The sequence below is a fragment of the Palaemon carinicauda genome, chromosome 9, assembly GCF_036898095.1.
Source record: "Palaemon carinicauda isolate YSFRI2023 chromosome 9, ASM3689809v2, whole genome shotgun sequence".
Taxonomy (NCBI): domain Eukaryota; kingdom Metazoa; phylum Arthropoda; class Malacostraca; order Decapoda; family Palaemonidae; genus Palaemon; species Palaemon carinicauda.
Genome location: NC_090733.1, coordinates 87182344 through 87198524, shown reverse-complemented (window position 1 = coordinate 87198524; position 16181 = coordinate 87182344).

The window sequence follows — 16181 nt, the reverse complement described above, 5'->3', positions numbered from 1 at the left end:
CCGTCTTTTCTTGCTCCAGCCAAAGTAGCCTTTCCCTTTATGGCAAAAGGGTTTAGGGCAGTCATGAAGGTGGTGGACGCAGGCAAGCCTTTCCCTACACTCGAGGAGTGCAGACCCTTGTCCCTATCCCAGCCTACGGACGGTAACGACTGGAAGGAAATCCACCTTACCTTCTTAGTTGGGAAGTTGGAGGCGGATATTGCTGGATGCCAGTTCAGTGAAAACCTCCCTAAGTTGTCTGATTTTCTCTTGCGAAGGGAGCAAGAGACAAAGGAGAGACTTGCCGCATCCCTGTCCCTTGAGATTACCTTGGAGGCAATGGCAAGCGACAACAGATCTCCAGATATGTACATGGTCGTCGCCAAATCACATTTGGCTACACTGGTGAAAGACCTATATGGCTTTGTGAAAGCCAGACGGACAAGTAGGGAGTTCGTGTTTGCTTCGGCTGCAGTGAAACACGAACCCAGGAAGCTGATAACCTCCAATATCTGGGGAAAAGACCTCTTCCCGAATAAAGTGGTCAAGGAAGTAGTGGACAAGGCCGCCACGGAGAATAGGAATCTTCTCCAGAAGTAGGGCCTGTCGGCCAAGAGAAAGTCTTCCCCGTATGAGGGTCCCCAACTAAAGAGGAAGACAAAGAGACCTAGGTTGCCCTCTCGCCCTGTCAGACTACAGCAGCAGCAACAACTTCCCGCAGTTCCCATGACCACGGTGCCCCAGATGGTGGTACAACCCCAGCCAACTTACCAGATGGTGCCTCAGCAGCTGGTTGCCCAGTCACCAGCATTTCAACGTGCAAGAGGAAGAGGGGGTAAGGGAGGACGAGATCAAGGAGGCAAGTCCTCCGGACAATCGAAGCAATGAGATGCTTCCAGTAGGAGGAAGAGTCCAACAATTTCAGGATCGCTGGACCTTCGATCCTTGGGCCCGCAACCTAATCGAGAACGGACTAGGATGGAGGTGGAGGACAGCTCCGCCATCATTTCCTCAATTCTTCCAACACTCCACCCCCGTCCTGGAAGAATACACCCGAGAACTTTTGAGCAAACGGGTGATAAGGAGGGCAAAGTCCATCAAATTCCAACGCAGGCTGTTTTGTGTTCCCAAGAAGGACTCACACAAACTCAGAGTCATTCTGGACGTGTCGCCACTCAACAAGTTCATAGAAAACAACAAGTTCAGGATGTTAACACTTCAACACATAGGGACCCTGCTGCCAAAACGGGCGTACACAGTCTCGATAGACATGGCAGATGCCTATTGGCATATTCCAATCAATCGCCCACTCTCCTCCTACCTAGGATTCAGGCTACAGAAGATGATATACATCTTCAGAGCCATGCCCTTCGGACTAAACATAGTCCCAAGGACTTTTACAAAGCTTGCAGATTCAGTCGTTCAACAACTACGCCTAGAAGGTGTCCAGGTGGTAGCCTATCTGGACGACTGGCTGGTGTGGGCAGCATCCGAGACGGGGTGCATGCAAGCATCCAAGAAAGTGATCCAATTCCTGGAACATCTGGGATTCAAGATCAACGTCAAGAAGTCTCGATTATCTCCAGCTCTGGAGTTTCAATGGCTAGGAATTCAATGGAACTTAAAGTCACACCGTCTCTCCATTCCCACAAGGAAGAGGAGAGAGATAGTGGAATCTGTCAAGAGACTACTGAAATCCGACAGGATATCAAGACGCCAACAGGAGAGAGTACTGGGTTCTCTTCAGTTTGCATCAGTGACAGACCCAGTGGTAAGAGCACAACTGTAAGATGCATCAGGAGTCCTGAAAAGATACGCATCAAACACTCGAGGAGATCTAAGAAGACTGATACCGACTCGACTACGATCACTTCTCAAGCCATGGTCGAAGGCTAAGAACCTGAAGAGGTCTGTGCCCTTGCAACCACCTCTACCTTCAGTCATCATCCATACGGACGCATCAAAGGAAGGTTGGGGAGGTCACTCTCACCAATGAAAAGTTCAAGGGACTTGGTCTTCCCTATTCAAGACCTTCCACATCAACGTTTTGGAAGCCATGGCAGTCTTTCTCACGCTAAAGAAACTGTCCCCTCGACATTCAGTCCATATAAGACTGATCTTAGACAGCGAGGTGATAGTGAGATGTTTGAATCGTCAAGGTTCGAGATCACCCCAAATCAACCAAGTGATGTTGGCCATCTTCCACTTAGCGGAAAAGAAGAGATGGCATTTATCAGAAGGTCACCTTCAAGGGTTCCGCAATGTGACAGCGGACGCTCTATCCAGGCTCACACCAATAGAGTCAGAATGGTCCCTAGACGCAGGATCATTCTCCTTCATCTTACGTCAAGTCCCAGAACTGCAGATCGACCTCTTCGCGGCGAGTGACAACAAGAAACTACCTTATTACATGGCCTCATACAAGGACCCTCAAGCGGAAGCGGTGGACGCCATGTCCCTTGACTAGAACAAATGGAACTGGATTTACCTGTTCCCTCCAACCATCCTCTTAATGAAGGTCCTCAACAAGCTGAGATCCTTTCAGGGAACGGCAGCTCTAGTGGCTCCCAAGTGGCCAAAGAGCAACTGGTTCCCTCTGGTATTGGAACTGAAGCTGAGGCCTCTACTGGACCCAGTACTGACTCAACAAGTATAGAAGTCGACTGTCTTCGCTTCATCACAGAAAACCCAAAATCTTCATCTCATGATTTTCTCTCCTTGGCAGTAAAGTAAAGGTTTGAGATCTCGAGAGACAGTATAGACTTCTTAGAAGAATATAAGTCTAAGTCTACTAGAGGACAATATGAGTCATCTTGATAAAAGTGGGCTGCTTTCGTCAAGGCAAAAGGACCAAAAGAAATCTCAACAGACTTCTGTTTATCCTTCTTTAACCACCTTCATAAACAAGGTTTAGCAGCCAACACGATAACAACGTGTAAATCAGCCTTGACTAGACCTCTGCTATACGTCTTCCAAGTAGACTTGTCAAACGAAATCTTTAACAAGATCCCTAAGGCTTGCGCTAGGCTTAGGCCTGCAGCCCCTCCGAAGCCCATTTCAAGGTCCCTGGATAAGGTCATACACTTTGCTTCAACAGTGAACAATGAGGATTGCTTTCTGAAAGACTTAACCCAGAAAGTTATATTCCTGTTTGCTCTAGCCTAGGGGGCCAGAGTTAGTGAAATAGTGGCCTTTTCCAGAGATGAGGTCCATATTCGGTTCACAGAAGTGGGAGAACTAAATCTCTTTCCTGACCCGACATTTCTTGCCAAGAACGAGCTACCTACCAAAAGGTGGAGAATCTGCCCTCTGAAGGAAGATCTCTCGCTGTGTCCAGTAGAGTGTCTAAAAGTCTATCTTCGTAGAACTTCAGACTTCAGGGGAGGACAGCTTTTTAAAGGAGAAACCTAGGGGTCAAATATATCCCTAAGACAACTAAGGGCAAAGATCACCTATTTCATTTGCAGAGCAGATCCTGACAGTACACCCGCAGGTCATGACCCGAGAAAAATTGCTTCGTCATCAAACTTGTTCCAATACAAGGACTTTGAGCGGCTTCGCTCATACACTGGATGGAAGTCATCTAGAGTGTTCTTTAAACACTACGCAAAGCAAGTGCAAGAGTTGAAACGATTTGTGGTAGCGGCAGGTAGTGTCCTAAAACCTGTCGTCTAGTGCTGCGAAGAACAGTGAATTGATTGGGACTGTCAAAGTAATACTTTAAGATAAGTGTCACCAAGGTGGCACTATGGACTGTTCTAGTTATTAAAGGTGAAGAAACATAGAGACAACACTTGTGCCGTGTGTTCTTACACAGTGTGAAGAGACAATCAAAATCACAGAAATGCATATTAGAAAATTTAATAAATTTTCAGTTTTGTGACCCTAACAATATTTTTCCCTTTCAGGTGGAATAAAAATTTTCTGGTCTTGATTATAATACATGTTTCTTATTGCAATTCTTAACATTATGTTAAAATTATGTTATGCATGTTGATTTGCTGGTTATTTTTCACCAATAAATACATGATATGTATTTGTGTCTTATTTAGCCCAAAAATTCATCTCAATAAAGATATGCTAGCGTATTATTTTCCTTTAATAATCTGCATATGTATATATGAACGAAATATTATTAATACATTTGTTCTGTTATGAGTACAAACTTTACCTGGCTATGCATATAGCGAGACCTACATGCTTTTGATGCTATGTTTGTTCATAAGGTTTATGCAAACCTCAAGACTCTTTCTTAAGTCTAGTATGACTCAGAAATAAATGAAGAACTGAATAAAGAATGGAAAAATGTATTTATAAGTGATAATATACAGGTAAATACGGATATACTGTACAAAATACTGGAGAAAATTGTTGAAAAATATGTACTGAAAAAAAACAATAAACAAAAGACGTGCATACCAAGAGACAGAAGGATTTTATTTCAGAAAATTAAAAAGTGGAAGAAAAATCTTGCAAAAGAAAAAAATGTGTGGAAAATGAGGGAAATAAAATGGAAGATAGAAAATGCAGAACAAAAGATTATGCAGTCGAAAGAAAATGAAAAAAGGGACTTAGAAGAAAGGACACTTCAAAATATAAAAAGAAACCCCAAAGTACTTTACTCCTATGCAAAAAAGATGAATAAAAGGAGAATAGAAATAGGCCCTCTAAGAATTGAAGGACGGCTAACGAATGAAAAAAAGGAAATATGCAACATATTAGCAGAAAAATATAAGAGTGAGTTCACGCCAAGAATTGCGAATGAGAATAATGAAACAGAAATGAGAGAAGAAAATGTTGAATATCTAACGGATATAGATATTAATGAAGCAGATATTGTCACGGCTAAAAACGAAATTAAAAATGGATCGGCAGCCGGACCATATGGAGTTCCAGCGATTTTGTTAAAAAAAACTGCAAACACTATCGCGAAGCCACTTGCAATACTGCTAAGACAGAGTATAGATATGAGCGAGATATATGTTAAACATAAATTAGCTTATATAACCCCTATCTTCAAAAGTGGATCAAGACTAGAGGCAAGCAATTATAGACCTGTTAGTCTAACATCACATATTATGAAAGTGTATGAGAGGGTAATAAAAAAGAAAATAATGAACCATTTGGTCAAAAATAATTTGTTTATTATGGGTCAACACGGTTTCGTACCAGGAAAAAGTACACAGACCCAACTGATAGCTCACTATGAAAACATATACAATAATATGATAAATGAAAAAGACACAGATGTGATCTATCTAGATTTTGCAAAAGCCTTTGACAAGGTAGACCATAACATATTGGAGAAAAAAATGAGAAAGCATAATATTGTGGGAAAGATAGGAAAATGGGTAAAAGAATTCCTGCAAAACAGAAAACAGATAGTAGTTGCAAATGACGAGAAATCAGATGAAGCCCAGGTAATATCTGGTGTGCCCCAAGGTACGGTATTAGCTGCACTGCTATTTGTTATTATGATCTCAGACATAGACTGTGATGTTGAAAACTCCGTAGTGAGAAGTTTCGCCGATGACACAAGAATAAGTAGAGAAATTACTTGTGATGAAGATAGGAACTCACTACAAAGAGATCTAAACAAAATATATGAATGGGCGGAGATAAATAGGATGGTATTTAACTCCGATAAATTCGAATCAATAAATTATGGAAACAGAGAAGGAATGGTGTATGCATACAAGGGACCTAATAATGAGACAATCACAAACAAGGAAGCAATTAAAGACCTTGGTGTAATTTTAAATAGGAATATGTTATGCAACTACCAAATAGCAACACTGTTGGCTAAATGTAAAGCAAAAATGGGAATGTTATTCAGACACTTTAAAACAAGAAAAGCTGAACACATGATTATGCTTTACAAAACTTATGTGCGTAGTACACTCAAGTATTGCAATGTGATATGGTACCCACACTACCAAAAGGATATTGCGCAAATAGAGAGTGTACAAAGGTCCTATACTGCTAGAATAGAAGAAGTTAAGGACCTTGATTACTGGGAAGACTGCAATTTTTAAAACTATGCAGTCTAGAAAGGAGAAGAGAACGCTACATGATAATACAAGCATGGAAGCAAATAGAAGGAATTGCTGAAAACATCATGGAGCTTAAAGTATCAGAAAGAGCAAGCCGAGGTAGATTAATAGTACCAAAAAGCATTCCAGGTAAACTGAGAAAGGCGCACAGGACATTAATCCACTACGCACCAGCATCGATAATGCAGCGACTATTTAATGTGCTGACAGCTCATCTAAAAAACATATCAGGAGTGAGCGTAGATGCGTTTAAAAATCAGCTCGATAAATACCTAAGATGCATCCCAGACCATCCAAGACTGGAAGATGCAAAATACACCGGAAGATGTATTAGCAACTCTCTGGTGGATATACGAGGTGCCTCACACTGAGGGACCTGGGGGAACCCAAACAAAAAATAAGGCAATAAGGTAAGGGGCAGGAAGCACTATCATGGTTTATGATTAGCAGTAATAACATATAACGGTAACGTCATATAGCTCTATGGTCTGAATGACCAAGGAATAATCGTCCTGAGGTTAAGGCACATTTGTAAAATCCACTGATACAGTACTTTCTAAATCATGCTCTGGTAACCTTCCATCGGAACTACATGGCCTGATCCCAAAAAACAGATTTTGAGCGTAGCGAAAAATCTATTTTTGGGCGAGATAGACATGTCGTCCTGATGGACCTGCCCTCCTTTTCATAGAAAAGGCCTTTGGCAGGATCCCTCCCGAAACTACTATATCTGTAGCACCTTGCTGAACGCTACAAGGAATATACATGAGAATATACATGGCGGCGACGTACAGCGTCATCTGGATACTCAAGTAGTAACGGAGGAAGGGTAACCTTGATATCGGCTCCCCATCAAAATTTGCCACTTTCCCCCTTGAAGCGAAAACGCTATTCGGGGTGAAGATTGCTATGTGTCGTATCAAGATATACGTCCCCTGATTTATGCGATATCCTTAGGAGAAGTTTTAAGGATATTCGCACCAGGAGTTAGAATTCTGGAGACCTAAAGGTAAATTCTCTGGGAATATCACTGTAGTTAAATATACCCTGGGAAACTACTTATAGGAACCTTCCATCAGGACGACATGGCTATCTCACCCAAAAATAGATTTTTCGCTTTGCTCAAAATCCCTTTAATGGCGTACGACAGCTGTCCAAAATGGCCCCCTCTGGAGATGGCTCTGTCCCACTAAACACAGCTAAATTATGCTAATTTAACTGTGAAAAGGAGCTAAAAATTACACGCAGGAAAGAGTAGATACTAAACTTTCCAGAGGATGAGGATGCTGGAAATTGCATGGTAATAATCCTTGAAATAGTAACAAAACTGAGAGCAAAAGGGAGATACACCATGCTTAATTCGCTACTACAAAGGAATGGTTCGCCGAAGTAGTACGGCAGGGGGATCCACGGGATGACCTTGATGACGGCTCCCCTTCAATTTTGCCACTCTTCCACCTCAGAGCGAAACCTCTATTTGGGGGTGAATATTGACATGTGTCGTATCAAGAAATACGTACCCTGATATTATGCGATATCCTTAAGAGTTATTTTGAGGATACTCGCTCTAGTAGCTAGAATTCTGGAGACCTACGGTCAATAATCTGAGAGTATCACTGTAGCCAAATATCCCTTAGAAAGCTGCCTAAAGGAACCTTCCATCAGGACGACATGGCTGAGCCCCAAAATATAATTGGCACTTCTGAACGATAGTGTGAGAGTTTCCTATGCTTGGGTGGATATCGCATATCCATTAGCTACTACCAGGCGGATGACAGCATATTTAAATAGACTACGTCATGTCCTGGAGAGTTGCCTTGGCAAAAGAGAAGGGCAAGCACCCTTGTCTACCAAAAATCGCTCGCCTGTTACTGCAGCAGGTATAAAGAAAAGATTATTGACAGGAAGGCCACCGTCGCAATCGATGGTTTACTTCCACATTTCTTGGCCACTGATAATCATTCATACATTTCTTTGCAGCCACTCCAAATTTGGCCGTCAGGAAGCTGTTGTTGAGGTCACTGAATTTGGGGCGCAAGCGAGGTGTGGTATATGTAGGTGGTTGGTGGCTTTATCACAGTTCAGCCCGTCACAGATTGGGCGTCTCTGTCCTACCAAATTCACGTTGGATTAGGTCAATGTGGAATATGTGTCCACGTCATCAGGAGTGAAGGTGTTGATGGAGGTCTGGAAGGGGGTAAGATAGCAGTCCATAAGGGTATCGACTTTGGTCATCAGGTTATTCATGGGCCATATATCGACATTGGGGATAGCAGTTTGTATAGGTTTGGGTAGGCGCCATACACAAAGGTGGCGAATTAGATTCACTTCACGAGGAGAGCCGTCTGTGACAGGTTATAGAGGAGCGATACGGGTCATTTCCCTGAGGACGAGTGAAGTCTCTTGGTCCCTCAACAGTTGTTGACAAAGCTTAAAATGTATTGCTATGCGGGCGACCGGAAATGGCAAGTACTGTACCGTATTGGCGAGTCTCCTTACTCGCAGAGGCAATTGGATATTTCCAGTAAAGTGTATTCAGGGTTAGCCGTGAGAATGTAATCTGCTTTGGTGCTTGGTTGTGTTACTCACTGGTTGCAAAACTGGACTCCAACATGCTGGAACTGGGTGAACGCTTCTCCACTGGCAAAGGAAGGCAATTTCAGTGTTGTGGCGTTGATAGTAGAGTCAGTGTCGGAAGGCGGCATCATCAAACAATAAGACACAGCAGTGTGGGGAAAAGGCAGTAGGGAGCTGGTCACTCCCTACACTCGTCTCCAGTGCTCGAGTGAGCAGTTAGGTGATAACTGAGAGACGGCGTAATTACTACTGACTCCACTGCGCTGCAGCATGAGTGTAGATACGAGCTGTTCAAAGCAAGAATGGCACAAAAATCCAAACACACAAATTCAAGAACTTAAAGGAATATTCATGTTATCAGTGCGAGGAGAGAGTGGTAACGGCAAAAAAAAAAAAAAAAAAAAGGTACATTGTACGTGGATGTGTGATGCACGTGCCCTACAATTCATTCTATTGTCTCTGTGTCTGGGTTCATAATTACATTAAAAATACTTACCGGATTTGAACGGAATATTCTACGCAGCTGGATCTTAGGTCATGGAGAATTTTTTTATATGATCCGGATCCGGATCCAGATTCTAGATCAGGATTTGCATTTTTTCACAGTTCTAAAGATCACGTCTGAGAAAAATTGACGGATATTGAGGAAATTTCTACCACAGAAATATCATAGGCCATGGACAACTCTATTAACTTATGGGGATGATACGGTGCCGAATCCGTATTTTAGATCCAGATTTCAATTTTTCACATTTTTAAAAGATTACAGCAGAAGAAATTGACACATTGGGTTTTCCATGAATATTAAAAATGGATAGATATCATGCATCGAAAAAAAACAAAAAATTGGTGGTGATATGGATCAAGATCATCATTGTACTTTTAACAAGCTACAGTTCTGTACGTTAATAAAATGAAAAGTGGAAGGTGATGTCCGTAGACTTTAGTCAACTGTTAGCCGTATCCATTGCCGGAGGTATGGAATCTCTTATTATTATCATCACCATTATCATTATTATTCATAATTATCATTATCATTATTATAATCATTATTATCTAAGCTATAATCTTTGTTGAAAAAGCAGGATGCTATAAGCCCAAGGGTTATTACAAGGAAAATAGCCTAGCAAGGAAAAGAAATAATGCAATTATTATGATGCAAGAGGAGTAAAAGACAATTAAAATAACTTATTTTAAGAAAAGCAACATCACTAAAATACATGTTTCATAGATAAGATATAGATTTGTCCATAGAAGATCATTATTTTGATTCCGGTAATATGCGGTTCATGTTTATAATTTATTCAACAACTATACGCGAAGAATCTCGGTTGATTACTGAACCATTACAATGATTCACTGAATTTTTATAAATGAAAGCTCAAATCTAGATGGAAAATAATAGTCAACAGATTAGCCATATTATATATTTCTATTTAGTAATTTAGAAGAGGCTAGAAAATAAAACCTTCTAATATCCTTCTCTTCGTGTAAGTAACCAATATGTTTTTATCGGGTACTCAGTAAGACTAGTTTGCATCAGGTTATGATTTTGTAGGCTAGAAGAAAATATATACATTATGAGCGATAATAGATACAGGAAAACTAGCAATAAAAGACATGAACATGCGTCTTCATTTTTCTTGTCTCTTGTCTAGAAAACACATCAACACACCGAATGCAGATTTCTCCGTCCGCCTTCTATTCTATTTCTTGTTACAGAGTGATGTATAACATAGGAATGGGGGATGGAGCAGATATCTAATGGCCAAAATACTTTTCTCGATATCTAACATCCATTATCTTTTATGGATTCAGCAAGACATTTATTAGAAATAATTGTTTCTCCACCAGCCATCTACAATTGTTACGTGATTTAAGAAATAATCACATAACTCCTTATTAACACTACATATGAAATCATTAAGCAGTACAAAGAAATATGCTAGATACTGACGGGAAAAGTGCTAAGGCCTTTTTGGTTACATAAAGATCATATAATTTGGAATCCTTTATCTCCTTTCATAACTTTTTCAAGAATAGCTTCCTCTCCATATAAAAATTCCTTCAACTATTTAAAATATATTTCTAAAAAGGCAAACTTACCATTACAAACTCAACTTAATGGCTGATTGAGAGAGAGAGAGAGAGAGAGAGAGAGAGAGAGAGAGAGAGAGAGAGAGAGAGAGAGAGAGAGAGAGAGAGAGAGATGTTTCTTCAGGTCAAGAAGAGCTTACCCGAAGTGCAGTAAACCCGAAGCAGTCAACTGTCCGCCTCTGAAAATCTCGGGGACAGTTGACGAGGATCCTGCACCAGCAGAAGACGTTTATGTTTCTCCCTCAAAAGATATGGTTCTTCTACATTTCCCGGGGAAAGAAGAAAGACTTGACGACGTCGACGACGATAATCATGTTAAGAAAGAAATAAGCGATGGGATAAGACATGGCAGCTGCGAAGCGAGAGGTTTTGGACACCAAGAACTGTTACATCATATCCCTGTTGGGATATGGACACGTTCTAGGAAATATATAGCTGTCACCATATCTTCATCATATGACTAGAGAAGTATTCAGACCTCTTGTTTCTTACTTTGCCATGCAGGTTGAATTCCTTCTAATATTATATAACAACAACAAGAACACCACTAACAACAGCAACAACAACAGTAACAACAAATGTTGCCGTTGACTCCATTAAATAAATAACAAGAAAAGAGTTTGTATGAACACTTCTTCACCAGACAAGACTTCAGATTTATGCTTATTGTCACTAATCAACTAAATTTATCTTATATACACATAAAGAAACGTATGAGCAAGCAACATGCGCACATAAACACACACACACACAATATATATATATATATATATATATATATATATATATATATATATATATATATATATATATATATATATTTATATATATATATATATATATATATATATATATACATGCATATATATACCTATATATATATATATATATATATATATATATATATATATATATATATATATATATATATATATATATATATATATATATATATATATATATATATATATATATATATATATATATATATATATATATATATATATATATATTATATATCAACAACAACTGCAGCCGTGTCTAATCGACTGGAGGACAATGGCCTCAGGAGTATTTTTATTCATGTATGGGGTTTGGGGTAATTTTCATCACTACGCAGGCCAGTGATAGTGATGGTTGGAGATTTTTGTCTGATCACTCACAACACGCCAACCTAGTATGGGTGGCCCTGAATAGTAAATCTTAGCTGGTTATGGCAATGCAGAAATCCTTTCCATGCTGATACTATGATTTGAGAAAAAAAAAAAATTGGCCATACAATACAGTAATACAATATTTGTAAAATTCCAAGAGCAATCTATGTCAGAGGCGATAACCAACTTTTAGCTGAAGAGGAAAAGTTTAGCGATAACGCTCTCAGCCGAACGAAAACAATTTTTTAGATCTGAAGTAGAAAATGAAGTTACGACGATGCTTGTTAAGTAGGGCACCAGGCTTATCTTTGCTGTCACGATATTAAGCACAAAGAGATTTGGTTATCAGCTTTGACAGTTCATATGGAAATAAAATAGAAGATTTAGGAAGTTTTTCAGGTTTCATATTTGGAAAATACAGATGACCTATAACAATTGAAGTACGGGTATACTTAGAAGGTTACTAGCGTACACATACATACGCCTACACATATATCATTATCAACTACTCCTACGACTATAGAAGCAAAGGTCCTCGGTTAGTGTTCGCCAGTCGTCTCTATCTTGAGATTTTAATTCAATACTTCTCCTTTCATCATCTCCTATTTAGCACTTCATAGTCTTCAGCTAAGTATATCTGGGTCTTCCAACTCTTCTAGTGCCTTATAGAGCACAGCTGAACGTTTGTTGAACTAATATCTCTTGGGGAGTCCGAAGAACATGCCCAAACTATCTCCATCTACACCTCATCATGATCTCGTCCACATATGGCTCTTGAGTAATCTCTCTTATAGTTTCATTTCTAATCCTATCCTGCAATTTAACTTCCAATATCCTTCTGAGGGCTTTGTTCTCAAATCTACTAACTCTATTGGAGAATGTTTCATTTCCATACCATGGCTCATGTCCATAGAGTAACACAGGTCTGACTAAACTGATATATAGTCTTATTTTTATATGAAATCTAAATCAATTTTATTCCAAAATTTTACTTAATTTAGCCATTATCTGGTTTGCTTTTTTCCATCTTTCACTAAACTCTAATTCTAAAGACCCTGCATTGGATATCATAGTTCCTAAATACTTGAAGGATTCTACCTTATTAATCCTTTTTCCTTCCAATGATATTTCATCTTCGATTGCATACTCCGTTCTCATCGTCTCTGTCTTCCTTTTATTTATCTTCAGTCCAACTTCGTGTGACATTTCATGCATTCTGGTAAACAGTCATTGTAAATCCTGTGTTCTTCTGCTAACAAGGAAAGCATCATTAACATACTCTAGGACTGCTAAATTCCTATCACCAATCCAGTCCGATCCTTCTCCATCTCCGACTGTTCTATTCATTACAAAATCCATAAGGAGAATTAACAATATATTTCACAACACATTCCCCTGGAGTACTCCGCTGTTCACTGGAAATTCATTTGATGACACTCCATTAACATTAACTTTGCACTTGCTACACTCTTGAACAGACTTAATTGAATGCACATATTTAGTCATAATCCATGATGATGCAGGACTCTACAAAAATTGATCGGTCCACACTATCAAAGGCTTTTTCATAGTCAAAAACATGTCTCAAAATAAATATTTGGTCATTTCAACTTCTACATTTTCTAAATCCGGCTTGTTCATCTCTCAGCTTTTCATCAATCTTTCTCTCCAGTCTGTATAGAATAAGCATGATGCCTGTGTAATTATTTCAATTAATCAGGTCTCCTTTTTTGGCCATTTTCACCAACATTCCTAACTCGCATTCATCAGGTTTTACCTCTTCATGCCACATTCTACAAAACAGTCTTGTAAATATTCTGGGAGTCCCTTCATTTTCAGCCAGTATCATCTCGACAATTACTTCATCGTATCTAGGTGCTTTCCATCTCTTTAGTGTTTTGAGGATAGCTTCGACTTCAAACACTCTGAATTCATTCATTGGAATATCAAGGTCTTCGTCAGCTTCAATTACATCAATCAAATTATTTTCTTTATATCTCCTATTAATGACCTCACTAAAGTGTTCCATCCATCGTTGTCTTTCTTCATCTTCTGTTGTTATAACAGATCAATCTCTCTTTTTGATGGGTATTTGCTTCTTCTTTGCCCCAGTCAAGATTGCCTTAATAATTCTATGAGCAATTCATACACCATAGCCACTTCCTGAATTCATAGTTTGGTTAGCCTCATCTGTTTCATTATCTAAATATTTTCTCCAGTCATTCCTAGCTTTCCTTTTTACCACACTATCAATACTTGAATACTTAGTATTCTCTTCTATGTAATTTTAAATACTTCATTGAAAACTTTCAACAATAAATTTCTGTCTCTGTCTCCTTTTTATATTATCCCAAGTAACACTTGATATCCATGACTTTCTCGTTGTAACTGTGTGTCCTAAGACTTTACTACTAACTGACAGATATATGTTCTTAATATCACACCTTTCTTCATTAAGTGTTTGCTCTTCGTCTCTTAGAGTCTCTAAAACTGCAAATCGATTCCTACATCAAATGCAAATGTATCTCTGTATTCTCCTTCTAAAACAAGCTTAGTCGTATCAAATCTAGGTATCTTATATACCTTTCTGTTGGCTGCTTTCATTTCGATTTCAGTGTGGCAATGAAGAGCTGGTGATCTCTACCAATATCCCCAAATCTATAGCTTCTTTATCAAGGGCAATGTGATCTATTTGATTTTTGTAACAGCCACATGGTGAAGTCCATGTGTACTTGTGGATGTTCTTATGTTGAAAAGGAGTACCTCTAATGACAAGACTGTTTGCTGAACAGTAACTTAGGATATGTTCTCCATTTTCATTTGTAAGTTCGCCAAGACCCTCGACACCCATCGCATTCTCTATCTATTGATTATTCCTTCCAATATTAGCATTTAAGTCTTCAATCATAATTTTCATATCTCTCTCTGGGATTTTACCTATTACACTCCGCAGTTCTTCATAGTATTCATATATCCTTTCTTCAGGGAATTAATTTGTGAAGGCATAGCAAACTATAACACTTATATTGCAATGCTTTGATTTGAACTTTGCTAATAACAATCTACTATTGACAGCTCTCCACGCGGTTAATGTCTTTTCTGTTTTTGGGTTCACCATCATTCCTACCCCTTCTCTTGCAACTCCATCTGATCTTCCTGTATTTATATATATATATATATATATATATATATATATATATATATATATATATATATATATATATATATATATATGTATATATATATATATATATATATATATATATATATATATATATATATATATATATATATATATATATATATATATATTCCCTTGGTCTAAAGTTTCTTTATCAATACCCTTACAACGTGTTTCACTTATGGCCAAGATATCAAGACTATATTTTCTAAATTCACTCTCCATTTACTGTACCTTCTCTATCTGATTCATAGTTCCTACATTCCAATTACCTATTTTCATTATAAACCGGGAGAGCCTTAGCCACCAGCTACGCCCGGAACTGAAGGCCATTCTTTCAAATTCTCTATCTATGACTGACTAAATTCATAGAGGATTCATTAGCTAGATACATCAAAGGATAGCCAGTTCCTTGTTATGTGCAATGCCTATCAAACTATGAAAAGTGACCCCTGCCAGTCCATACTAATTTTAGTATGATCAACCGCCAGGCATTAGGAGTAAAAGCCGAAGAGACAGTTTGTCCATTGCCTTAAACCCAATCCGTCACCCTGCTGCCAGTAACTTCATCGAGATTTAGGGGGGGGGGGGGGCATTTCCTCCACTCCAAAAGAGCTGATTATCATAAGTAGAGAGTTTCTTCTACCCTTACCAAGAGGAAAGTAGCCACTAAACAATTACAGTGCAGTAGTTAACCCGTTGGCTAAAGAAGAATTGTTTGTTAATCTGACTGTTTTCTGGTGTATAAGGATAGAGGAAAATCTGTAAAGAATAGGCCAAACTATTCGGTGTATGTGTAGGCAAAGGGAACGTGAACCGTAACCAGGGAGATGAATCCAATGTAGTACTGTCTGGTCAGTCAAAGTACCCCATAACTCTCTAGCACAATGGTTCCCAAACAGGGGAAAATTTCCCCCTGGGGGGAAATATGAAACTTCCAGGGAGGAAATAATTACACTACCTACTAACTAAAACAAGCGGAAAATGTCCTCATAGTACGTGCGGCAATTTGTTGTTAGCCATTCAATTTTGATATGATCATATCAGTTCTCACTGACATGATATTCAAGGGGAAAATTGGTAAATAGTTTCAAGTGTGTTTTAAATACTTTTTTCCTCATACACATGAAGGCGGAAATC